Below are 27,343 nucleotides of genomic sequence, written 5' to 3'. Positions count from 1 at the left end.
GAGGAGAATGACTATTTGAGAAAAGACATTTAAAAAGTATCAAAAAGTATCAAAAAGGAGATTTACTCTGTAACAACTAAATCCGATGAAGATCATTGTTATCATTATTATTTTAAAATATTATTTATTTGTTTGTTTGACAGAGAGAGAAAGAGACCATGAGCCAGGGAAGCTACAAGCAGAGAGGGGGAAACAGGCTCCCCAAGGAAGGGAGCCCGATGTAGGGCTCAATCTCACAAACCTTCGATCATGACCTGAGCTGAAGACAGTTGCTTAACCAACTGAGCCACCCAGGAGCCCAATATTTCAACCTTTTAAAGAACTGCCGGGCTACCACTTTTCCATTCCCACCAGTATTGTATAAAGTGTCCTTCCTAACTTCTCTGCACCCTCACTGGTTCCTGTTTATTGTCTGTCTTTCTGATGGTAGCCTTTTGAGTTGGATTGAAAGGGCATTTCATTGTGATTTTGGTTTGCATTTCCCCGAGGGCTAATGATCTTGAATATTTTTTTCTGTGTTTATTGGCAGAATACTATGCATGATATGATAATTTTTTTAAAATGGAAGTTACCAACACTTATTAAAAGCCTAAGACTATGTAACAAACTGCTAGCCATGGTTATCACTGTAGAATAGAATCATGGGAGATGTTGGCTTCTTAAATTTTACCTTCTGCGTTATTGATTTTTATAGCAACAGGCAAACACTCCTTTTATAATTAGAAAAACAAAGCATAGTTAATTAAAGAAACAAACAAAGACAATGAACAGAGACAGACCATTTCTAACCCTGGAGGATCAGAGCATTCCCCCAGACACTGTGTTGCCTTCTCCTTGGGTGGAAAGCATGGAGGGAGTGTGGTTAAATGATTTCCAAGCCATGTTTTGGAATGCAGTTCCTCTGGGTGACAATGTTATAAACCATGGTGATTTCCAAGGCTAGCCCATTCTGATATAGATTAGGTATAGGTTTCTGAGGCTATATGGTAAACTCAACTTCCAAATTTAATATTGATCCCAAGGATATATCTGTTCTTTGTCAAAAGCTCAGCTTTTAGAATGCATTCTTATAGTCAGTAGAGAACTGCCTAGACAACTAAATATAATGAATAAATACAAGAAGTTTGAGTGTGAATGTGGCATGTTATGGCAAAATGTTCAATATTTTTAATTCTCTTTCACCATGGAATGTTTCTTTGATTTCTTGCTTGCTATTTATGTAGCTTATGAAAGCAATTATATTTCTGTTTTAGTATTGTGAGAAACGAAGTTGATAACAGAATGTATAAACTTTCAGAACGTATAATACTTTTCTTGTTTACAAACAAATCAATTTTTCAGAATATGGCAAAAATAAGCAATTCCTTTGGGAATGGACTTTTTTTTACTCCCAGACAGTTATCCTGGAGTGAATATTTATGGTCTATATAGAATCCCCTGAAAGCAGATATGTTGTCATATTCTTGTTTGTATGTAACACTTATTTATTACAAATGGCAGGAAATGCTAATTTAAAACTAACTCAACAATGAGTTCAGAGAAGCTTAGTTCAGAATTAATTTATAGCTTGAACGCTGAGGGAATATTTGGGTCAATTTATTATTCACTGAGATTGTTGAAAATTTATATGATGATTATTCTGATTCCATCTCTAGGCAGAAGGTTACTCTCAGTGGAAAAAACCCAACAACATCCAAGGTTATTGAAATGCCATGCATATAAGCATCCAAGCTCTATTGGCAATTTGCATATGTATGCGGGGTATGGTGTGTTCCCACCCTAACCCCTGTCCCCACACACAATCCTTAAAATTACCTGGAATATTAACAAATAATATCCTTCCGTTCCATGTTAGTAATATCAGTCAGAGAGACGGTCATTCGTGAGACTGAGCATCTTGCTAATGGCTAGTTTTACATCCTGACTCCACCATTCTGGGCCCACCATGGTTTGCCCACATTCAGACAGTGAGCTAGTGACAGGCTCTGAGGAGAACAGAGCATGTCTCTGTCCACAGAATTCCAGGCACCAGGATGAACACATATGCACTGTATACTTGGAGTATTTTTATGACTCAGTATAAATGTATACATTCATAGCCTCATGAGTGCATGTCTGTAAATATGGGGGTCTCAGTAGCTTCATGCATTTTCCTCACTAGCCAGTAAGTTCTCTGTTATATTTTATAAATCCTCTACTATTCCTGGATAGGAAGTACTAAATTTCTGAGGTTTTAACAAATATCGTGTTTCACTTAAACTGTGTAGAAATTATCCCAGTATAAGTACTTTTAAAAATGTTTTTGATTTAAATGTTATTTAAAAATAACATAAGTAATTCATGTTCATAGTGGAAACATATAAAATGCAGGTAAGTAAAAAAAAAAAAAAAAGTCACACCTGATCCCACCACCTGGAGACAGTAACAATCTTAATAAATTTGGTGTATAATTTTGTATATTTTTTCTATGTCCTTTTATGCTTATATAGAATTTTTCATAAAAGTAGATTATTATACAGATGTCTCAAAACTTCCAAACCCTGCTTTTAAAATTTAATATACCATGCATACTTTTCCATTTCCAGCATAATATTTCATGACTGTGAGTCCAAGGGATTCTAGTTATATGGTATTGGGAAACTCCTCGCCCCGAAGCATTCAGGCCCCTCAAGGGCATTGCCTCCTAAGGGAGTGGGCTGAATCATTATGGAATCAAAATGTAGCTATCTCAGGTGGCTGGATGTCCACGTGAATGTGAGTGAATGAGTGTGTGTGTGGGGGGCACTTCACAGTGTAGAATTGGGGGGATCTGGGATAGAAAGAGGGGTAAACTCTAGGCCAGGAACCAGGGACCAAGAGCCAGGGTCTGGGGTTGGATATCCCTACACTACCATTGAGAATTCTAAATTTAGTCCCTGTTTCCAGATAATTATGAAGCTATCTTTTGCAAGGGAAAAAATAGAATATATTTAATAGAATATTTTGTTAGACTGCCTTTGTAACTTCAAAATATTTTGTGTATGTAAGTGTGTGATTCTCCATTCATATTCTAAGTGGGCCCCCAAAATGTTAGGAGCAGGCCCAAACACATACATTCTTTGACTTCTTCTTTCTAGAATATATACTTTGTTTTGTTTAGTTTAATTTACATTTTCCTTATGGATGAAGGGAGTCGTATGTAAATGAGTATGCTCATTTATTGATTAGTTAAGATTCAGCTTAATATTTTTATTGAAGCCTTACCATACTTCTGCACTCCAGTGGTTATAGGGACAAGAAGTAAAAATAGATAGCCAGGCCATTGTAGAGCTCACTATATCCTAGGGATTTCAGACAGGTGAAATGATTACTACATGGAGTGGTGAGTACCTCAGTCAAGTGTGGGCATGGGTACAGAAGCCACAGAGATAAAGGAGGCAAAATCTGTAGGTCAGGATTCTGGGATCAGCTAATGAACCTGACCTACTATACACTCATAGAAATCTTAAAAGGCTGTAGAAACCATCCTATCCAAGATGAATGTTGCAAACTTTCTTTTTCTTTTTTCTTTTCTTTTCTTTTTTTTTTTTGAATGTTGCAAACTTTTTAAGGGGTTCAAATTTTTGGTAAATTTGGTAAACTGGTCACTTGACAAAGTAACCATTCAGGAATTCACTTTCAGCAAATGACTTTTAGCTAATTGGCTGGCTTCCTCCAGGGGAAGCGTCATTCAAGCTGGGATATAATGAATACTTAGAAGTTTGAATGGGGAGGAATGCAGTGCCTTACTGATGAAAAATATTCTGTGAAGAGGGAACAGCACATGTGTCGTCTTGGAGGCAGGGAATGGAATGACATGTTCTAAGAACAGTATTTAGAAGTGCTAGAGTAAAAAGAGTGAAGTGGGAAAGCGAAAGGATTCAAAACTAGAGAGAAAGGCAGAGCTGTGGTCTGGAGAGTTTTGTGGCTCTGGGTCCCAGGGAGTAGGAAATGGAAACTGAAGTCAAAGAATCTGAAGACAGGAAATGAGAATATCAGATTGCATTTTAGACAGATCATGATGGCAACAGTACAGAGGAAGAATTAGAAGTGAGTAGTCGGGAAGGAGGGAGTCCACTGCTGAGAAGGCACGATGAGGGCAAGTTCTGGATTCAGACTGCTGGGAGTCAGCACCTGTTTCTCCCACTTAGCATCTGTGTCTTTGGGCAAGTTCCTTAGCCTGTTGACCTGGTTTCCTCATCTGTACAATGCAAATGATAAAAGCTGTGAAGCTAAAAGGAAATAATACTTACAAAGTGCTCAGGGCAGACACTGGCATATAGAAAGCTCTCAATACTTGCTTCCTACTGGTATTACTAGTAGTAGTAGTAGTAGTAGTAGTAGTAGTAGTAGTAGTACAAATAATTATCTCTCAGTAGTTCCAAAGAAAAATAACGATGGTCTGAACTGGGGCACAGGCAGTGGAAAATGTGAGGAGCGGAAGGGGATGGGAAAGACGAGGAGTGGGTTTGACAGGACTTTCAGTTGATTAGGTTCAGGGGGGAGGTAGGAAGCAATCTCTTGATCTCTAGCTTGAATGGCTGAGTGGATGGTGTTGGTACCAAAAACCTTTGGGAAGGCAGAAGCAGGGACAAGCTGGGTGGTGGAAGATAATGAATTCTGTTTCAGAGATGTTGAGTTTTAGATACTTGTGGGTCATAAAGGTGGAGATGTCCCAAAGGCAAAGAGATGCAGGCTGGAGTTCAGGAAGGAGAGGTAAAGTCCACTGAGCAGAGTGCCAGGATAACAGACTTATCGACTGGAAAGAGTTGCCTTTGACATGCAAATGATTTTTCCTCAGTTTGGTCCTTGATGCTTGACTTCTGTTAGTATCCAGAAGGGAGGGCCCCTTTGTGGCTATCTCGGGTGCAGCTTCCCTCATAAAATCTTTGCAAGATCCACCTAACCAGATAGGGTCACTTTATTCTGAGACCCTTTGTTAAGGACTGAATGTTTATGTTCCGTCCAAATTCACATATTGAAGTCCTAACCCCGTAGTGAGTGGGATGGTATTTAGAGATAGGGCCTTGGAAAGGTAATTAAGATTAGATGATGTCCTGAGGGTGGGCACTGGTCTGATGGAATTAGTGCCCTTGGAAGAAGAGAGCCCAGAGAGCTTGCTCTCTTACTCCACGTACCCAAGGAAAGGCCACATGAGCACACAGCAAGAAGGACGCTGTCTACAAGGCAAGAAGAGAGAGCTCTCACTAGAAACCAATCCTGCTGGATCTTGATCAGAGACTTCTAGCTTCCAGAACTGTGAGAAGTAAAGTTCTACTGTTTAAGTTACACTGTCTATTTTGTCACGGCAACCTGAGCTACCTAAAACATCCTTGTACAAAGGCTTCACTGTATTTCTTCTATAGGTTGGCCCTCCTTTAACTCCAGTAATGCACATTTCCTCCTACTGCTTCCAGATAGAGGCATCTAGAGGGCGGGTCCTTCGTCATACTTACTGCAGGTTTCCCTGCAAGGCCCTGTTTTGCCCATAGTAGATGTTTAATAAACATCTGATGACCTGAGGTCAGCTTGGAAAGACTCAAGATCATGCAAGACTTTGTATGAAGAGGGTCACAGAGAATTTGAGTGTAGAGTACAAGGCAGAATCCTCGGGTCAATCAAGACCGGAGTTTAGGTAGAAACAGGATGATCTCAATATGAAACTGCGGGATTACCAAAAAAAGACAGTTTCTCAAAGATTAAGGGGAAGAGCAAAATGGCCAATGTTTCCACATGAGGCGTATTTTTCATGAGCATTTTGTACTAGACAGACCACTATGTAAGATGACATGGTAGCCTATTTCAAATTGACTTGAAAAATCATTAAAGTTTTTGAGTTAAGGTTTTTCTAAAGCAACTGAATTTAAGGGTTAAATCAACAGTCGTTCAGACCCCTAGTAGTTTGATGTTATTCTGTTCAAAGAACAGTCAACCAACCAACCAATCAATTCAGCAATGACAGTTTCCCTCCAAAGAGATGAAATAAAAACAAAACAACACAGATTTTGTTTGTTTATCTTTTTAAAAGATTTTATTTATTTATTTGACAGAGAGACAGCAAGAGAGGGAACACAAGCAGGGTGAGTGGGAGAGGGAGAAGCAGGCTTCCTGCCGATCAGGGAGCCCCATGCAGGTCTTGATCCCAGGACCCTGGGATCATGACCTGAGCTGAAGGTGGACGCTAAACCGACTGAGCTACCCAGGCACCCCTGTTTGTTGCATTTCAAACTCTCATCAACTTTACTGGCAATAATTTAAAGTTGACTGAGTGCTCTTAAGTGAAGTCTCAGGGATGATGCTATGAGTCTGTGTATTCTCTGTGGAATGCCAAGTGTGTGCTGACAATCATGGTAAGAAATACAGCTAACTTGCCCCAAATCTGTCAAGACACTCCTCTGTGAGGACGGGGGAAGTGGGAAGATTTATTTTTTTCTCTGGAGCGTTACCATTACCATCTTGCTAATCTCTTGAGTGCTGTGGAAGCAGGGAGTTTCTAGCAGCATCCTCTCTGAAGCCCAACAGTATAGAGGGTAAGAGTGGAGTGTTTGTGCTGACCTATCCACCTATGAGCAACCAGAGGCACATGGATCAATGGACGACACTTAGAGCATAGAGCTGTGGGAACTCCTAGACTTGAACTCTGATATGGGCACCACTAGCCCCAAGTGGCTAAGGAGCACTGGACACTTGGGTAGTTCAAACTGAGATATTCTCTGTGTAAAACACGCCCCCAATTTCAATTCCTTCGTTTACAAAAGAACATAAAAAAACTCATTAATACTTGTTTATATTTATTGCAGGTTGAAATAATATTTGGGGTATATTGAGGTAAATCAAATATATTATTAAAATTATTTTTTACCCTTTTTATTTTTATTTTTTAATTTGGCAACTAGAAAACTTAAAATTACATAGGTGGGTGATATTATATTTCTGTTGGACAGAGTCTAAGGCTTACACCATCATGATATACATTCTGGTCTTGACAGGATATAGAGCTTAGAAGAATTTGTCTCTTCTCACGTGAATCATGCCCAGCTGTGTATAAAAGCAGTTTTATTGTTTGTGTAATAGCCCTATACATTCAGAGAGTCTTTCATCTGAGGATCTCAAACGTTAATTAATTCTCACTGAATAGCTGAGGAAGACTGGTATTCTTAGTTCTATTTTGCAGATGAGAAAACTGAGGCATGGGGCAATTTAAACAATTTGCCCAGGGCTACTCTAGGTAGAATGACAGAGCTCAGAATAGAAACTGTGAATCATTATAATTAATCACACATCTAATCAGCAAACAATATTTTGTCTTCCTGATCAGGCAAATTTCTTCAAGGTTGGAACCATACTTTTTTAAAATGCTATTTCCAGCTGGTAAAATACTGAATGCTCAGTGAACATTACACAACCATCAGAGTCATTGCTTCCACATGAACACATTAGGACATTAACAATTAGGTAATGTACAAGAGGTAAATAAATGGTCTTTTTCCTTCTGGGGAAGGAATCGTTATTACACCTTACTTTGGAAGCAAATAAACAAATCCTAGCTTTGATTAGTTCACTTGTTTTTAAAACTAGATTTCTAGGTCTTATTTTGATATTTTGAAAAGAAGACATTCCAAACAAATAGCACGTTGGTCTAGATCTGGATTCCAGTCTTCCTTCCAGAGGAAGGAAGTGCCTTGGGAGCTGTATGGTGCCTCTATCAACATTTTTCCATCACCTTCTCCCTGTGAAATAGCTTCTCCCTGTGAAATAGCTTCCTTTAACAAGCTCGGGCATCATACACATCGTCTCACAAGCTCTGGAAAGTGAGTTTCCTCAAAAGTGTACACATTTATCCAGCTCCTTTTGGAGAGAAGACCATCAGAAAGAAACATCAGGCTTCCCAAGCAAGAGCCACATAAAGCAAATAGTTTCTTTTCTCCAGTCTTCATGTTCATTTTCCTTATACTGAGTAGGGAAAAAAAGAAAAACCTATTATCAACTTGAGATTACATTCCTTTTCAGTGTTACCCTAAAACATTGGGCCACTAAAGTACATGAGTTGAAAAAAAAAAAGTACATGAGTTTACGAGTAGATTCAGAGGAGTACCTGGCTGGCTTAGTTGGTAGACCAAACAACTCTTGATCTTGGGGTCTTGAGTTCAAGCCCCATGCTGGATGTAGAGCTTACATGAAAGAATAAAAATAAACAAGAAGTAAAATGTGAATAGGGGTAGATTTAGGGAGTTCTAGAAACCATCCATCCATCCATTCAACAATGCATCTCCTTTTTTATGCATTCTAAAAATATTTATTGTGACTACATGAGTGAAAGGTTACTATATGCCTGAATTCTGCTTCTTATAAAAATTATATGAATAAAATGTGATATTTTTCAAGACTGGTTGAGGAAGGTTCATTTTTGCCAATGCATACATACGTGCCCAAGAGAGTACATTCACCTGATGCCCTCTCTACCTTCCTTGCCAACAGCGTCAAACCTAGCTCAGTTCGCAGTGTGTCATCTTGTCCTTGTGACAGGAAGGATGACTGGAGTGCTGAAAGGTTTTTAATTACACTCGCACTCAAATAATGATAGCCTACTTGTAGGCACACGTCTTAGAGGAGAATCATAGTCTGTGCTTTGTGCACCAGATTCCTTCATTTCCTTTGCCTTTTGCTTGAACCAGAAAAATGGCTTAGAGAAATTCATGCACACTTCCCTGCCATCCCCACCCACAGTGGTAAGACTCAGTCAGTGGGGGAAGAGTTTCAGTATCTTTGGTATCTTTGACACGACAGGCTCAGAATGGTGGGGTGGGGGGTGGGGCGGCGAGCTGAAGGAGGAGAGGAGTGGAAAACACTTCAGACTATACCCTAGACAATGCTTCGGCACTTGACATTTCTCATTCATTCAAAGTTGGTGAATTCCACTTTTGGAGCGCGATGGTGGGGGGAGAAGGAATGGTGAGGTAGAGGAGATGGTATGTGCATGCTGCATCTTTGACAAAATTTCCCCCTAATGGTCTTTGCATTAGCTTAGGTCACCACTTCCTGCCATTCAGTTTGCCCCAGTGTATTCATATAGTCTCTGATTGGACAAAGCATCCCACCATCAGAATCGTGCGACACTGGTTCTAACACAGCTCTTTTGGCAGAGAAGTCACGGAGACTTTTTAGCAGTGGTCATTGATGAGTTCATGCCAGTGAGAAATCACAGAGAACAGAGGCTTCTGTACCTGGAACAAAGAGAGTGTCATTTCATGGATTAATGCCTCACAACCTTCTAGTCTAGGAAAACGTCTGGGGAAAAAAAATCTTCACTCTTCTAGCAACTGGGCTAAAATCCCTAGCAGCGAACCTACCAGGGAGTATGATCTGAATGACAGTTGAACAGACAATGGGGAGAATTGTTTCCCCAACCTAGCTCCCAATTTGATAAAGCTTTATGCAAAGGATACATTCTCAAGTGATGATAAGTTGAAGTAGGGAGACTATAATCACACTCGAGTGGGGTTATTGAAACGATGTTATTTTGTACCAGGGGAGGAGAGAAGGTGGGGGGAAATAATAGACTAACGAAATTTAAAGGCGTTCTAAATTCAGAAAACAAATCTCTTCCCCCATGATGGGCCCTCTAAGGACAATTCCTGAATCATGGCCCACAGGAGTTCTGTAGGGCGGCAGCCCCTTCTCCTTACCACCAGCAACAAGACATCACCAGGGCAAGAGCGTGGCGCCTTCAGCCCAGGCTCTAATTCATGCCGACAGAATAACAATCTGCTCTCCGTGCACCAGGCACAATGAAGGCCCTCTAAGCTGCCACTCAAGCGGGGCCTGCTAACACTCCCGGCCCTTGTTTCTGGCTCTTGGCATTGTTGGGGCAGAGAGTGTGGGGAGAGCTGCACACGTCGATGCTGGGAAAGACAGGGCCCCAGCCCGTTAGCGGATGGCCTAGACAACAGCAGTGGCCAGACGAGCTAGCAGGGTCCTCACAACCCTGGGCAAACTTGCCGAACATTCAGGACCTCGCAGGTTGTGGTTTCAGAAATTTTGGCCTCTGCCTCCTCATCCCCCAACTCCAAAAAAACCAGAACGAAACAAAACAAATCATTAAAAGTTCTTTTGGTGTAACAGGCTGCTGCAAATTTGGTTGTAGCACCAAGGTCTTCCTAACAGCCTGTAGACAACAGGGCTGACAAATTTCCAACAGCACCGGGGCAGCCCTCAAACTATATAATCTGGACCTGGGTTGGATAAAAGGTGATGCTAGCGAAGATGACTGACAGGGGATTATGATAAGCAGAGAGATGACATGGTGAATTGGGGAAGTAGCGAGCTTATTGCTAATCTTTACACTGTAGGTAAAAGAAGAGGCATGCTGGAAAACATCACACCCAGGATATCTTCGTTATAGGAGGGAGTAAAACATGCTTAAACTCAAGAATGAAGCTATACACTGGAGGTCATCCTCAAAGCTTGTCTCAAAGCAAAGACTGGTGTTGATTCCCAGCCAATTTAAAGGATGAAAGGGGCCAAGAGACTGATGTAGGATGTAAGTAATAACTACTAGTTTTTAAGCCCTATGTTGCAGGGAGTTTTAAATACATTTGCTGATTTAGGCCTAATGGCAGCCTTGGGAGATAGAGACCATTACTCCTGATTTATATACAATTGGCAATTGTGAGTCCTGCTGCAGTAGGAAAGTTCTGCCCAGCCAGAATATTAATTTAAGAATTAATTTAAAAATTATTATTAATTTAAGAATATTAATTTGTGGGGTGCCTGGGTGGCTCAGTGGGTTAAAGCCTCTGCCTTCGGCTCAGGTCATGATCCCAGGGCCCTGGGATCGAGCCCCGCATCGGGCTCTCTGCTCCACAGGGAGCCTGCTTCCTCCTCTCACTCTGCCTGCCTCTCTGCCTACTTGTGATTTCTGTCTGTCAAATAAATAAAATATTTAAAAAAAAAAGAATATTAATTTGCATCTCTGGAGCTAAAAGGAGATGCAAAGCTAGGGACACAAAGGGAATATTTGCTTAGTTTTGTTTTCTAAAGAATTCCAGTTTTCCTTGGGCCTGGGTTGAGCTTTACCTTAAAGAAGTAATCACAGTTGTTCTTTGCAGGCAAGCTACAACATCTACTGTCGAGAAAAGCAGTGAGCCTTTCCACTTCTGCTGAGTGTGCCAAAACTGAACCAATAAAGTCTAGCCTTTGTGACAGTTCTTTGTCTCTTCTAAGGCTAAAAATGTCTGGACACACTGAGTCAGTTGGAGGGTCAGCTCTCTCTTGACCTGGCACACAACATAACATGAGTCACTAAAAGGATTTGAAACTCAAGGTCAGGAAAACACTGCCGTTAAGTTGGTGCAGCCAAAAATATTCGGGCGTCAACTGTGTGCTCCTGGATGTAGCCTGTTCATTCATCTGTTTGTTTATTCGTTCAACAAACATCAATCCTAACCCACTTACATAAATATAAAAAATAGGTAAAGAGTTTCACAAATACCAAATAAGACAGTGAAAGGCAAGTTTCACTGACCACAGTCCTCCAGATTTTCTGCTTAGGGACAACCCCGGACATCAGTTTTCTGGGGATCCTTCTAGAGGTGTTCAAGGCATAAATGTAACTGTTGTTGAATCCTTGCTGTAGCCTGGATACTGGTTTCTACAAAGTGATGGCCAAGATTTGGTCCTAGCTCCTACGGTTGTGTAGACACATAAGCCAATTGCCACCGTAGGGTTGAAGAGTGCTCTGATTGGTCTGATTGGAGTGGTGGTGGTCTGAGTAGATCAGGGCTGAAATGCCAATGTGTCTGATCAGCTAGCACAATAAATTGTTGTTACTGGTCTTTGCAAATTATTATTTTTTTAAGGTCAGTGTTTATTTCTATGATAATCACTTATTTCTGTGATATCAAATTAATATTCTAATTTGCTTTTGTGAGCTAGAGGGAAGGATGTGGAGGTCAAACTGGTTCGCTGAGAACTGCGTGTGGCCCTGGGCATTCCCAGGGGATGTCCTCTTGCAAAAGTGACCTGATGCACGTGCCAGGAGGCTGAAAATTTCAGACATCCAGTGTTCAAGGAAACCATAAAACTTTGAATTTCTGGGACACCGCTAGAAAGCTTTCCCAAAATATTTTATGCTTCTCCTTTAGTTGGGCTATCAGACTTCTCCTTGCCTGGTTTCAAAATATTCATACTTGTAATAGCAGGGAAGTCAGGAAGTGGAGAAGCCGCCCATCTGGATTGAATACAGCCCGGGACAGCAGTTTGTGCTTGGTGAGACAGATAACATTTTGCAGATTTAAGAGACAGCTGAATCTGATGCATGTGGATGCAAGCTACTGGTGGAAGGCTTGGATCAAACCCTTTCAGTGCAGCCTGGATTTATGAGAACTGCTCAGGCACTTGTAGTCTTTGAGGAAGGACATACAGTGGTTATTTTGTTCGCAAAGATTTTACTTCAGTTGACCTGGATTCTCACCCCACATTGAGTTTGACTTCCAGTATGAATGTAAACCAGCTCCAGACTCAGATGCAACCTCTGCTTAATGTCTGATAGGGAGTTAAAGAGAGAAAATAAAAAATGGCATAAATAAGTTTCACATGATTTCCAATCCAAGTTATGAGTTGGCTCTGTTTCGTTCAATCAGCCAGGGACAGAGAGAATTTTACAAACTTCAGTGGCCCTTTGAGAAAGCCTGGTCTATCCTGTTTTTGAAAGAAAACCCAGAATCTGTCAGATGTGCCCTATTTCTGTTTCTGTGGCAGCTCCTCGTAGCTGTTCTAAGATAGAACGTGGCCCAAGTACATTCATTCTCTTCTTGTCCTTCCAAATGTGCCCCTCTGAGGGGCAAGACATTTTGCTGATTATTTTAAGCCACGAGGCAGAAATGCATCTTGGAATGATGCACATCTGAGTTGCTGAGGACAAGACCATAAAGTACAATCCTTCCCAAGGATTTCCTTCCTTGGGAGCCCAGGTGGCAGCCAGCTTGACAGCAGGGTCTCTAGGCTCACTTAGGTTTTCATATCATGTCAGAAAAATAGATAGAGAATTTTCTCCCCTCACTAAAATCCCATAACTCAAATTTGTATAGTTAAAGAACAAATCTCAAAGTCTCTTTTTAAATTGCACTGTAAATGCTATGATACAGGGTATGGACTTTGAGAGGGTTTTTCCCTTTCCCTCCCACTGATCCTATCCCTCCCTTCCTCCCCCTCCATCCCCCCTCTTGCCCTCTGCCTCCCCCCTTCTTCCTTCCTTCCTTTTTTCCTTCCTGTAACATGAAGAAGATCTGAGTGAAATCTTGCCTTTTTGCTCAAAATTTTCCCCCTAGCTGAGTTAGAGCACGGGAAGACTCTATTTTCCAAGTATCTTATGGGATCCTGACAATTTATTTCTTCCCCCTTGCTTTGAAAATGACCCCCAAAGAGATAACATTGTTTGCATTAATTCTTACAGAAAAGCAGCCAAGGTTTTATTAAAAACACTGCCCTTTGTCTTCTTGCATATTTTCTTTCCCTCTCTAATATGGGAAGATATCAAATGTAAAAGAAACAAAAACAGAAGACGCTGCTCCTTTCATCTTTGCTCAGTTTCCAAAGTCATTCAACACATTACCTTATTCTTATTAAACTTTAAAAAGGACCAAGTGGAATACTGCGTTTGAGTTTTGAGGGCTGAGGACTTGGGATAGGCTGTCTGCATTGTGTCATTCATTAGATTCTCTTAAGATCTTCTCACCCTGCATTGGTCCTGGCAAAGCATTATTATATTTGGAGAACACATCCAGACTAACCAGTTTCCATATAAAACTCAGTTCTGGAAGTTCATCTTCTTTGATGTGACTGGATTCTTTAATTTTTGAGAAAAAAAGATGAAAAGTATCATTGATACCTGGTTGAATAAATAAACTTTAAAACAAGGTCAGAGGGGCGCCTGGGTGGCTCAGTGGTTAAAGCCTCTGCCTTCGGCTCAGGTCATGATCCCAGGGTACTGGGATCGAGCCTCACGTCCCCCTCTCTGCTCAGCAGGGAGCCTGCCTCTTCCTCTCTCTTTCTGCCTGCCTCTCTGCCTACTTGTGATCTGTCTGTCAAATAAATAAAAATCTTAAAAAAAAAAAAACAAAACAAGGTTAGAATTTCTCTTTCAACATATGTGATATATTATTCAGTATTACTTGGAATAGCAATACTCTAAAATACATATAAGAAATAATTCAATGATGAAATACAGTGATGAAAAATAATATAGCAAAAAATATGTGATGGCTTCAATTTTTTTTTTTTTACTATTCCCAGCCTAAGTTTGTTCACTAAAACCTGTCCCTGTCAAAGCCACCTCTAAGAGCCATAATTATGAAGTAGACTCTGTAGCAAAAAATAGACTTTTATAGCAAAAGCTTGTAATACATTAAGGGAAAAAGTTCAAAATATTATGTTTTTTAAAGAAGACTAAAAGAAAACCTAGCAAAAGACTCTCCCAGAATTATTTCTCATAGTTGTCTTTCTTTTCTTCTTCTTTTTGTAATTTGGAGCAATTACTTTTCTAACAACAATAACAAAAAGATCAGCCATAATCTTTATATTTTTCATGGATCTGATTTATCCTGGACCACCCTGTACTTGGAGTTGTAGGCCCCTGTCTTTAAAAAAAACAAAACCAACAACAACAACAACAAAACATACTTTAAACTTTGAATAGCTTATCAGAAATTGTAGTGGTACCTGATAAAATCTCAGCCCAAACAAAAAAATACTGGAGGGGTACAGTACGTGCTGGGATAAACAGCTTGAAACCACGTGAATAATGAGGTTACTGATTCAGTGATGAGCACACCTGAGTTTTGATAAGCATGACCCAACTGCATATGGTGAAATCCTTGATTCACAGAGAGTGTCTCATCTTTACTGAACTCACCAGAAGGAGCATTTAGTCCCTATAAAGCAAGGTGCAATAAATCAGGGGAAAGCTGCAGATCCTGTCAGACCTGCCTGCATTCCTTTCCCCTCAGTGATTCTGTAGTTCAAGAGGGTTCATCCTTTGGGAATATTTCAACACCCTTTTGCAAGCTATGCCAAAATCCAGGGATTTGACAGCTTGATAAAACCTCATTTATCCTGAGCTAGAGAAAAGCTGACCCTGGGAAGGGCTGTATTTTCAAAGACAGTACCATCTAGCAGCTGTAGGTTAACCGGCAGATCTTGTGCGGCTGAGGGTCCTTTGAACTTGCTGGGAAGTTTCATGGCAAAGGTGCAGGTTCCTGGGAGAAAATCAAAGAACTAGTAAGCGGCTTTCCAGTCAGGCAAAAAGGCAGGAGATAGAGTCCATTGGTGCTAGAATCCATATTACATTCTTACACTGGGGGAGACAGTAAATGCGGAGAAATGTATGGAATGGTATTGAAAATAGATACCACAAACAAGAAGTTGGGCAGATTCATTTTCCTTTAGTATTATGGACTAGAATTTAAAATATCAGTTTGAACAGGGCATTAACTGGACTTGGTGGAATGACAAGTGGAGAGCTATTGGGGATCTGGATGGTGATTTACTGATGCCATTACTGGGGACTCTCTTTGAAGTCAGGGGAAGTTGGGAAGGGGGAAGGCAAAGGGAAGAGTGGGAATTAGAATGAGAATGGCCTTTGTAGTCTTATCATTTCCCTCAAACATTTATTGCTTTTCTCTTCCTTCCTCATTCAGCAAATATTTCATGACCTCTCTGTGCCTGGCATTCTACTGGGCATTTGGGATTTGGAATGAATACAAGAGAATTCCTGGTCTTGAAGGGTCTGTAGGTAGGTAATGGCAAATACTGACCGACTCCCATTCCCTTTCTGATGAGGAGTAGCCCTGAGGAAGTGATGCATTGCCCGGTGTTTCTCTAATCTTATGTTTCGAATTTCAGAATTTCTCATTTCACATATTTTTACTCTTATTATTAAAGGCAACTAATTAAATGTATTGGGTTTAATTTTGATGTTATCTATAAGGATTTTCACCTAAATAAATTAACTCATTTGGGAAAAAAAATCCCAAGTCAGACAACCTTCCATTCTGCTTATTGTTTTTTTAACAATATGGCTTCTATGTTGATTTCATGAGCTGCATTTTCCCTATGTTGGAATCTGTGGAGGGCACTACAGATTTGATGGGGGAAGTGAATTATTTTGTATCAGTTAGACATCCAGCCAGTCTGAAAACAACCAGTAAGGATGTTTGTCTTTTTCCTATAAAAATATTGACAACCATGCAATCAAAATATTAAGGTTAAAAAATAAAAATATAAAAAACTCTACTTTGTCCTATCCAATCTTCTCTGAAGGGTGTGGGAAAAAACTTCTGTAACTTTCCAAGAAGTGAAACCAAGTGACATTTTAAGAAGTCACATTATACCCATAACCAGTAATACTTAAAGTTTTCAGATCACAGATCAGTCACAATATGAAATAGGACTCCAATACTTATTTCCTTCAAATCCTTAAGTTATTTTGCTTCACAATCTCAATATTGCTCATTGTATGGCAAAGTTTTTGTTTCGTAAGGATGCTATGGGGCTAGAACATCGAGGGCCCCTCATGATCCCTGCCTCATGCCCTGCATAGCCACCTCCAGCAATCCACTGCTTCAGGATTGGTCTATGTGACAAAACAATATGGCCGAAGTAATGGTATATTCTTTCCTGGGCCAAATCACAGAAGACATTCCGGCTGCTGCCTCTCAATCTCTCTCTTTGTGTCTTCGATCATTCCCTCCCAGTGACACCAGCTGTTGTGTTGTGAGGATAGTCAGGCAGCCCTGTGAATCATCATGTGGCAAGGTACTGAGGCTTCCTGCCAACAGCCATATGAATGAGCCATCTTGAGGCAGAACCTCCAGTGCAGCCTTCAGATGACTGCAGCCTCTGCCAGACAGCTCGATTGCCACCTTGACAGACCCTAAGCCAGAACCATTCGGCTAAGTCCTACCCAGATTCCTAACCCACAGGAACTGTGTGAAATAATAAAGGTTTGTTGATTTGAGCTGCTAAGTTTTGGAGTAACTTACTGTGTAGCAATAGATAATGAATACAGGGGTCCTTTCAAACCTGAGATTCATTGCTTTTTCTGGTTCTTATGTCACACTCATGATATCTTGTATGTGAAATATTCTTACTGGGAGTCTTGGGAAGTTTTAAGTCTCCTTAGTTCCTTGTATAGCTCACGCAGTAATTAATACATATATTGTATATGCATAAACATAAAGTTAATGTATTTTTTTCTAAATGCTTTTTATTTTTTATTTTTTTAGGGAGAGAGAGGGAGAGCATGCCACTGTGAGCAGTGGAGGAAGGGGGCAGAGGGCAAGGGTAGAGGGACAGGGAGAGAGAGAATCTTAAGCAGGCTCCACACTCAGCATGGAGTCGGATGAGGGCTCGATCCCATGACTCTGAGATCATGACCTGAGGTGAAATCAAGAGTCAGACGTTTAACCTACTGAGCCACCCAGGCACCCTCTAAGTGCTTTTTAAAATTTATTTTTCATTTTAAAGGTAATACACGCTTATTAAAGAAAATGTGGAGGAAAAGTTAAAATAAGTTACCCATAGTTTCAACTACGAGAGAACTATTGTTAACACTTGACCTACTTTTCTTCTTTCTTTCTTTTCTTTTCTTTTCTTTTCTTTTCTTTCTTTCTTTTCTTTCTTTTTTTTTCCTTTTGTTTGAAAAGAAGTTGTGGCCATACACTATATGCCATGCTTTCAATAAGCCAAATTCTTTTTCTTTAATAACAAAGCCCAATAATGTGCCTTGCTCACTCTTGTCATTCAGCTCCCTGCTTCGAATGACAGGTTCCCAGGGAAATCAGATGTGACTGTGCCCTGAGTGTTCAGGAGGCCTGTGAGAGTGTCATGGGTTTGGAGCCAGAGCCTGGCAGGGAGTGATTGGTGCCTGGGGGCGCCAGACACATGGAAGATGATTTATACCAACGACCAGTCGTCTCTGCACACATTCTTTTTATTTTCAGTACTAACATGTGTGTAAAGGGCCACTCCCTGCCCAGCAACTCATATTTATATCCACGAACTTCTTAACAGAAACTACACTCCTCTTCAAATAGGGCTGCAGAGAAATGTGAATTTATTAAGATGCTGATGAAGCATAAACAGCAGGGCCTTTTCCAAGACCTTGGGAGGGGTGTTAGCAATATGTTCACATGGTCATGGATTTATAGAAAATTTGCAAAAGTAAGAACCTTTAATCACAATTGCTTAAGACTGCCATCTCTTTCCACTCTACTCCTGCCCTTCAGCATGCCTATACTTTCCTTAATCCAAGGTGGTATCCAGTGGTCACCAGCATATTATTTTCATAAATTTTGTATTTTTTTTTTGACTGGACCCCCAAAATTGTATGATTCAGGATGTAAGACATTGGATATACATCTTGGCCTCCAAATTGCAAAAGATGCATGTTTAAGACTGCATTTTTCAATTTGACTGCAATTTTCAATTGTTTTGTACTGTAAACAGAATTTATTTATTATTTATTAATCTTATGTGTGAAGTCATTGGGAATTTCAGAGCTGGGAGAGTCACAGACTTAGAGGGCCTCAAATGAGCTCAATCTATTCTACATGGTTTTATGTAATTGCTAAGACAGTTTCACTCAAATCCATAGATGCTCAAGAGTTCCTCCTCTTTGCTGACTCCATCCTTTGGCTCTATTCCTTCATTGACTCCTATTCCTTGACTCTATGGATATTTTCACTATGACCCTTCCATCAAGAAAAAAACAGGGCACCTGGGTGGCTCAGTTGGTTAAGCATCTGCCTTCGGCTCAGATCATGCGGTCCTGGGATCAAGTCCTGCATTGGGGTCCCTGCTGGGTGGGGAGTCTCCTTCTCCCTCTCCCTCTGCCCCTGCTCATGCTCTCTTTCTCTCTATCAAATAAATAAATAAAATCTTAAAAAAAAAGAAAGAAAAAGTAACCAAATTTAATCTGCTTACTGCAACACCTTTGAACAAAAAATGAATGCAGAATGAATAGTACCAACCAGGTGAGTGATGGACTTTATGAAAGACTGTGCAAAAGAAAAAAAAAGAGAGAGAGAGAGAGAAATAAAAATCCAAACTCTTAAATACAGAGAACAAGCTGGTGGTTGTCAGAGGAAAGGTGGGGGGAGGGATGGGTGGAAGAGGTAAAGGGGAGTAAGAACACACTTATCCTGATGAGCACGGAGTGATGGATAGAATTGTTGAAAAAAAATAAAAAAGCAAAAGAGGAGGCTGTGATACTCTGAGTGTTTATTCATTTCGCCTGTTGATTAGAGGAATTTATTCTCCTTTTAATCACCTTTTGAACAAGGTACAGATCAAATCAATACCTGCCATGGCAGCCGTGGAGATACTTTTCAGATGTCCCTTTAAGAGAACCTGCTGGGGGTGCCTGGCAGAATGACAAGCCCAGCTGCCACGTTCTTGCTGAGCCCCACTCTTCTGGGCTGCTGGCAGTCATTGACGGAATGAACTCTCCTGAGGTACCAAGGTACCAGCGCTGGTCCTCCCTGCCTGACACAGGATTCTTTTCTAGGGCAACTTTTGCACAGAACCTCCCCATCAGCCCGGCATGGCTTTCTGAGAACTGCTCCAGGGTCTGAGGCTCTTCCTCTCTGATCTTTCCTTCCTCCTCTACCTTCGCAGGTAGCGGACCCGATCACAGCCGGACCCTCTCCCTGTCTCTTCCTACCCCTCTCTCCCTCTGTCCTGCACAGTCTTCTCCTCAATAAACCTTTGGCATGTCAAATCCTGTCTTAGCACCTGCTTCTCTGTGCATCTGAAGTGACACACATGCGCATTGTTAAAAATGACCAAATCCAGAAGGGCTTAGATGAAGTAGCAACAGTTCCCTGCCCCCACCCTGAAGAACCCCTCCCCACCAGTCTTTCACATGGGAAACACTTTTAACACTTTCTTTTTTCTAGCTCTTTTGACAGTTATTATATCTCTAGAAGAATATATTTGTCACATACTGTTTATTATGTATTTTGTTGTTTATTATTTGTTATATATTTTATATATTTGTTTGTGTTATATATATTTTATGTATACATATATATTTCTAATTCCATCCACTATTGACAGTATATCTTGACTCTTTACTTTGTGAGGTGAACATATAAATGTCCTTATTCTTTCCTTCATCTCATTTCCTTCTTACCACAATCAAATGCGTCATTTTAACGTTCGTTGTCAAGAAAGAAAACATGAATCTTGTTCTACCACCAGACCTAAGTCTTCCTTTTGCCTGGCCTGTGGATTGATTCCAAAAGCTGTGAAATGGTCAACAGTGTGTAATATAACATTTTTCTATGTAAAGATTGCTCACATCTTTTTTACATAGTCTCGTGTGTTTCTTGGAATTTATAATTGTCTTTTTCACCCCACCCCATTTCCTGCATTGCTGCATTTTTTACAACTTGATATCCCAACTTCTTCAAGATAGTATCAAATCTCTGAATTCTTTCTGGTCATATACATTTTCTTTCCAGACGCATTTTGGAGCCACCAGCTCCAAACTGGACCTTTGTGTTCTTCCTTTGGTGAAAAGTTGTACCCTAGGTCTTCCTTCCATTTTCTCCTGATTGACCTAATTGTTTCTTGAATCCACATTTTTAGTTTTCTCTCTTATTTTGCTGGAACACATCCTTGAATCACTTCCATAGAAAAGGGGTATGGGGAGTAAACTTACTGAGTCCTTCCGTGACTTCGAGTAACTTTATCCTACTCTCAAATTTAATTAATAATTTGATTGAATATCGATTTTTTCACTCAATATAATTTTCCCTCAGAACTTTGAAGATAGAGTCCCATTGTCTTGTAACATTTGGTATTGCTAAAGAGAAGTTTGATGCCAATCTGATTTTTTAAAAAAAGAAGACTTTTTATTTCTCTGAAAATTTTTAGATTTTAAAAAACCTTTGATATTCTGATAAGGATTGCATTAAATGTGTAGATTGCTTTGGGTAGTATAGACATTTTAACAATATTTGTGCTTCTACTCCATGACATGGAATGTCTTGGTGGGGATGCAAACTGGTATAGCCACTCTGGAAAACAGCATGGAAGTTCCTCAAAAAGTTAAAAATAGAACTATCCTACAGCAATTGTGCTACTAGGTATTTATTTACACAAAGGATAGAAAAATACTAATTAATATGGATACGTGAACCCCAGTGTTTATAGAAGCATGATCTATAATAGCCAAATTACAGAAACAGCCTAAGTGTCCATCCTCTGATGAATGGAGATATATATATATATATATATATATATATATATGACACATATATATATACACACACACACATATACACACACACATACATATATATGAATATTATTCAGTCATAAAAAAGAATGAAATCTTGCCATTTACAACAATGTGGATAGAGCTAGAGCATATTATACTAAGTGAAATAAGTCAGAGAAAGACAAATACTATATAATTTCAGTCATATGTGGAATTTAAGAAAAAAAACAAATGAGCATATGGGGAAAAGAAAAGAGAGAGAGGTAAACCACGAAATAGACCCTTAACTATAGAGAACAAACTGCTGGTTCCCAAAGGGGAAGTGGGGGACACGGGGAACGGGGGAAATAGGTGCTGGGCATAAACTAGTGCACTTGTGATGAGCACCAGGTGTCGTATAGAAGTATTGAATCACTAAATTGACACCTGAAGTAATATTACAGTATACGTTAATGAATTGAAATTTAAATAAAAACCTTAACAAAATCTTTGATATTCTAAAATTTTATCATTCTGTGACTGAGGTTCATTTTTCATTTACTGTGTCTGGCATTACAGCATTTTCTTCTCTCTTTCTTCAGTCTAGAGACTCATGTCTTTCCACCAAGAAATTAAAAAAAATTTTTTGGTGTTTGTTTTCCTTTCATTTTGTCTGTTCTCTCTGGAGCGTCTCATCATTGGACAGTAGCCTCTTGGATTTACACTTTACACTTTAGCCTTTCTTTCATGTTTTCATTCTACCTGTATTTATTTTTTTTCCTCAGCAAATTCTTTGACTTTATACTTCATTATGTTTATCAAATTTCTGCTTAAACTACCATATTTTTAATTTCTAAGAACTTTGTATTTTTGAGCAATGGCTTTTTAAAAAAAATCTTATTTAGTTCTTAAATTATAACCTTAAATATTTTTTAAATTCTCTCTGAGGTTACTACTTGTAGTTAAGATATAATTTTCTAGTAAATGTTCTTAAAATATGCAAATTTGTGTATATTTTATATGGACATTGAGTCTGGACATATACATGGACATACATTTTCAAGTGCTGGCCTTTGTAAGATCTACCAAGAGACATTCTTTTTCCTCCTGGGTAGATGTAAATTTCTTCAGCATGAACTGAATTTTCAAAATATGGCGCCCACATGTTCAGAGTATGTACTTCCTCACTGAACTAGACCAGCTGCTGCACTGAGTTAGCCTTAGTGAAAGTTGTTTTTCTCCTTTCAGAAATTTGGGAGGTCCTTTCCTTTTTATTGTATATTTATATTCTGCCTGTCACTTGATGATCTGGGGCCAAGTGGCCAATACTAGAATAATGTTTGACTGGAGACAAATGGGGAGATTTAACAACCAGGACAAAAACTCTTGCAGGGGTTTGGAGACTGATTGATATGGTCCCTTGGAGCTTTCCTGGACATGGAGAGTAGTGGGGGAGGTCATTAACCTGGTAGCTGGCCCTCTCAGCATCTGCCTTTCTTCTAGACAGAAGAGTTGGGTGATCTGGCTACATGGTAATTCAGAGATTAAAAGTATATCCAAGTTGACAAACTATGCATTAAAATGTTAGCCATGCTTATTTCTGGGTTTCAGCATCTGGGATATTATATTTCCTTGTTAAAAAAATATATATCTGGGGTGCCTGACTGGCTGAGTGGGAAGAGCATGCAACCCTTGATCATGAGTTCAAGCCCCATGTTAGGCATAGAGATGACTTTAAAAAAATAAAATTAAAAAAAAAACATAAAAATTAAAAAACACATATCTGGAGTAATTAAATCCTCTTCCAGACATGCGTCTGCCCTTGTTTCACTGACTTTCCTCGCAGCATGGCCCCCAAATGCCAGTCTTCACTCCTCCTCAACGGAAGAAACTGAGACTGTCTCCTGACCCCAAGCTGGAGGCAACAACCAATCAGCACTTCCTGAAGGGAGAAAAAGAACAGCAAGAAGTGATTGAACATGTTGATGGAGTACAAAATGAAACTGCAAGCTAGTAAGATTTTGAAAGTAGAGCCAAAGTATAACAAACTCGGGCAAACAATTTTTTCAGAAGAGGTCATACTTGATTGCCAAAATCTAAAATTCTGGGGTAACAACATTTGTCAACCATCCACAAGTGTCTGCTGCTTAGAGAGGAGGAGGAAGAGATGCTGCCTTATTTGACAAGAGTTGAAGTGACAGAATGTGAAGATATTAAATCAGGTTACAGAATAGATTTTTATTTTGATGAAAACCCTTGCTTTGAAAATAAAGTTCTGCCCAAAGAACTTCATCTGAATGAGAGTGGTGATCCATTTTCAAAGTCCACTGAAATCAAACGGAAATCTGGAAAGTTGTCAAGGAAATGTTCAAGGCAGACACAGAGTCAAGCCAGCAGGAAGAGGCAGCATGAGGAACCAGAGAGTTTCTTCACGGGTTCACTGACCAGAACTCTGATGCAGGTGCACACCAATTAGGAGAGGTCATCAGAGATGATATCTGGTCAAACCCATTAGAGTAGCACGTGGCTCCTGATATGGATGATGAAGGGGAAGGAGAAGAAGATGATGACAAAGAGGAAGGACTGGAGGATGCTGATGAAGGAGATGAAGATGAAGGTGAAGATGAAGGTGATGACGAGGGGAAAGAAGGAGAAGCTGACTAATGGAACACTAAAGGTTCTAAGCTTTCTTTTTTAATTTTCTTCAGACCCTCAGAGCAAGTTGCAGTCTTTTTTTTTTCTTTTTCCTCTTGTGCTCATTTGCCCTGTTTGAAATCCCTTTTCTTTCCCTTTATACTATGGTTCTCAACTTATTTGGGAAGGGCGGGGGAATACCTTGAGCAAAAAACAGTGGGAAAGAATGTCTACCCATTTTTGTTCTAAATTCACGTTTATCCCCTCCTGTCTCAACAAAACTTTAGGGGACCAACACCACTGTGTCTGTAGGGAAAAGAAAAACCGTCTGCTCTCTTAGCCCTGATGGAAGCTGGAGGGTGGTAGGCCCCGGTGTAGTATAGTATGTAGTAGTGCATAGACGTCCAGCTTTTTTCCTCCTTTCTCTGCATATTGGGCTAAGACATTACATGGTATTTCTATATGGATATGGACAGTCAACATTTTACCATTTATCAACATATATTACGGACAGCTAGCATCTACCATTTACCAACATGTATCTGACTACTTTCTCTTGTTTAAAAAAAAAAAAGTTTAAAGAAATGGGGTTATAGAAGGACAGCAAAGGTTGGGTTTGAGATGTACAGCTTCTCCTTTGGCATGCTTAATTGTGATATTTAGTGGAGATGACACTTTTAAAATAAGATGACACTTTTAAAATAAAATTCTTCTAATGATGACCTGAGACCTGACACTAAATGGGAAAATCAGCAGAACCTATAGAATCTTATTTGAAATTGACATTCTCTATTGTAATTTTGTTTAGTTTATCTGTAAATCTTCTTTTTATTTCACTGGAAAAGAAAGATGCTCAGTTTTAAACACTTAAAGTGTAGAAATTGCTTTGTTTAAAAAAAGCTAAATGTTACACACACACACAAAAAAAACATTTTTAGGGACTCCTGGGTGGCTCAGTTGGTTAAGCTGCTGCCTTTGGCTCAGGTCATGATCCCAGGGTCCTGGAATCGAGTCCCACATCGGGTTCCTTGCTCAGAGGGGAGCCTGCTTCTCTCTCTGCTTCTGCCTGCCACTCTGCCTGCTTGAGCTCTCTCTGACAAATAAATAAATAAAATCTTTAAAAGTGTTTTTAATTTAAGAACATATTTATATTTTTTAATTTGTTATGATCCCATGATTACTTCCATAGTAAGGAAATAATTTATTTTTATATATAAGGCTTTCTACTGAATCTTCATTTGCCCTATTAAATGTAGCAGAAAAAAAACCCCAAATAAAACAAAACAAAATAAAAAAGTAATTTCAACCCCGGGGCTAATGGCATACCTAAGATGAAAAGACGAAATCTTGAAACTGACTTGGTTCATCATACCTGAACCAAATAGGTGATGAGGAAGAGAGGGGCAGCAGGGAGGGAGGAGAGTATTTGGAGAATGTAGGGAAGGAGATGGGAGCAGAGAAGAGAGGCCTCAGGTATACCCTCTTGCCCTTCTCAAAGCTCCCAAATGACAGAAGCATGAATTTGGGGAAAAGTTTGGATTGGCAGATTGAATAGAAGTGAAAAAGTACAGTTCAACTTTGAGGGTTCCCTGGTACATACTTATGAGCTAGGTTTCCTGACCTGGTATAATTAAGGAATAAGCTACACATGGGGTTGGATGGCAGGTACATCACTGACTGCCCTTTCAACAGGCGATATTCGAATGCCCATACCACCCAAGCAGCCTCTACTTTGAAGAGGGATTTTGAGAGGACACTGACTTCTCCCCACTGAAGATCTATTCATTTGTAAAATCAACAAATGCAATGGGACCTGCGCTGAACTTTTTACTCAGAGGCCAGAATTGAAAAATGCCATCATGACTGAAAGGAATGTATAAATCGTATCACCACAGAATTGCATCCATGAATGATTCAGGAGATGAACTAAAAGTAAAATTTTGATATAGTCTCAAGAGAATGAGAGCAAAACATTGAGAACGGGCTTTTTGTATTCCCCCTTTGTTAAAAGAAGGGTAAATATTACCCAAACCGTGAGAGTCCTCTCTGTTTGTAGGGATCCTAGCAAACCAGGGATTTGCATCTCCCGGGCCTTATTAGGAAGTGCTTAAATTTATCAATTTTGTGCTTTGAATGGCTTGTGGGGCTATCTTTCAGTGTTTGAGTCACACAACCATCAACTTGTCTCAGAGACTGAGTTAAAAATCCTAACTCTAGTATATCTTAGAAGATTTTGAAATCAATCTATATGTTTAAAAGAAGTCAAATTCCAGAAATGCAAAATTCAAGCTGTAATCTTTTATTGTACTTTTGACTTAGTGATTGTTGCTAAAAATGCATTAACAACACCTATTAATCAATCGGAGGACAAATTCTAACTGCAGTTTGCCTCTCAATGTGTGGCAAACCCCTCAAACTGAGTCATTTTCAAGCAGACGGTGAGTGCAATAACTTGCTATTTCATGCCATACCTTCTATGGTATTATAATGTCAGGAAGTGGCACTTTCTTCATTTCGCTATATCCTGAGAACAGGGACTGAAACCATCATCATGTCTCTCCAACCACTGCCCCAAAACAACTATACTGAAACAGTATAATTTCCTGTGATTTAAAAAAAAAAAAGATTTTATTTATTTATTTGACACAGAGAGAGCACAAGCAGAGGGTGTGGCAGGAAGAGGGAAAGTGAGAAGCAGGCTCCCCACTGACGAGAAAGCCTAAAGTGAGGCTCCATTCCAGGACCCAAAGGCAGACGCCCAGCTGACTGAGCCATGCAGACACCCCTCTCTGTAACTTATTTTTAAGGGTCACCTTGGTATAACAAGATTTTAAGAAGTATAATAACATCATCTAACGTTTTTAAAACAGGCACTGTTCTTAAATGTTTTACATGTACGAATTCATTTCATCCTCACAATAATCTGAATAGGTACATAAACAATGAATTTTGGAACATTGGGAAAAAAAAGAAAAAGAATAAAATCTTTTAAAAAAAATCTGATTAGGTGATATGTTTATGGGTTCAATTGTGTTCTCTCTCAAAAAGATATGCTGGAATCCTAACCCTTAATATCTTGAATGTGACCTTATTTGGAGATAGAGTCTTTACAAATGTAATCAAGTTAAACTGAAGTCACTAGGGTGAGCCCTGATCCCAAATGACTAATGGCCTTAAAAAATGGGAGGATTTGGACGCAAAGACAGACATGCATAGAGAGAAAACCATAGGAAGAGACACTGGGAGAAGACAGTTATCTACAACCCCAGGAGAGATGCTTAGAACAGACATTTCCACCACATGCTTCAAGAGAAACCAACTTTGTTGACACCTTGATTTTAGACTTTTAGCCTCTAGAACTGTGAGATGATAAATTTCCACTGTGTAAATCATCCAGTTTGTGGTATTTTGTTACAGCAGCCCTAGGAA

At 39.7% G+C, this 27,343-nt stretch overlaps 1 pseudogene; it reads left to right on the top strand.

Moving 5' to 3' along the window:
- The first annotated feature begins 23,127 nt into the window (after positions 1 to 23,127).
- Positions 23,128 to 23,944, top strand: LOC122910080 (annotated as a pseudogene).
- Positions 23,945 to 27,343: the final 3,399 nt, after the last annotated feature.

Source organism: Neovison vison, chromosome 6 (genome assembly GCF_020171115.1).
Source record: "Neovison vison isolate M4711 chromosome 6, ASM_NN_V1, whole genome shotgun sequence".
NCBI classification, from domain to species: domain Eukaryota; kingdom Metazoa; phylum Chordata; class Mammalia; order Carnivora; family Mustelidae; genus Neogale; species Neogale vison.
This window is presented reverse-complemented; position numbering and strand designations above follow the sequence as displayed.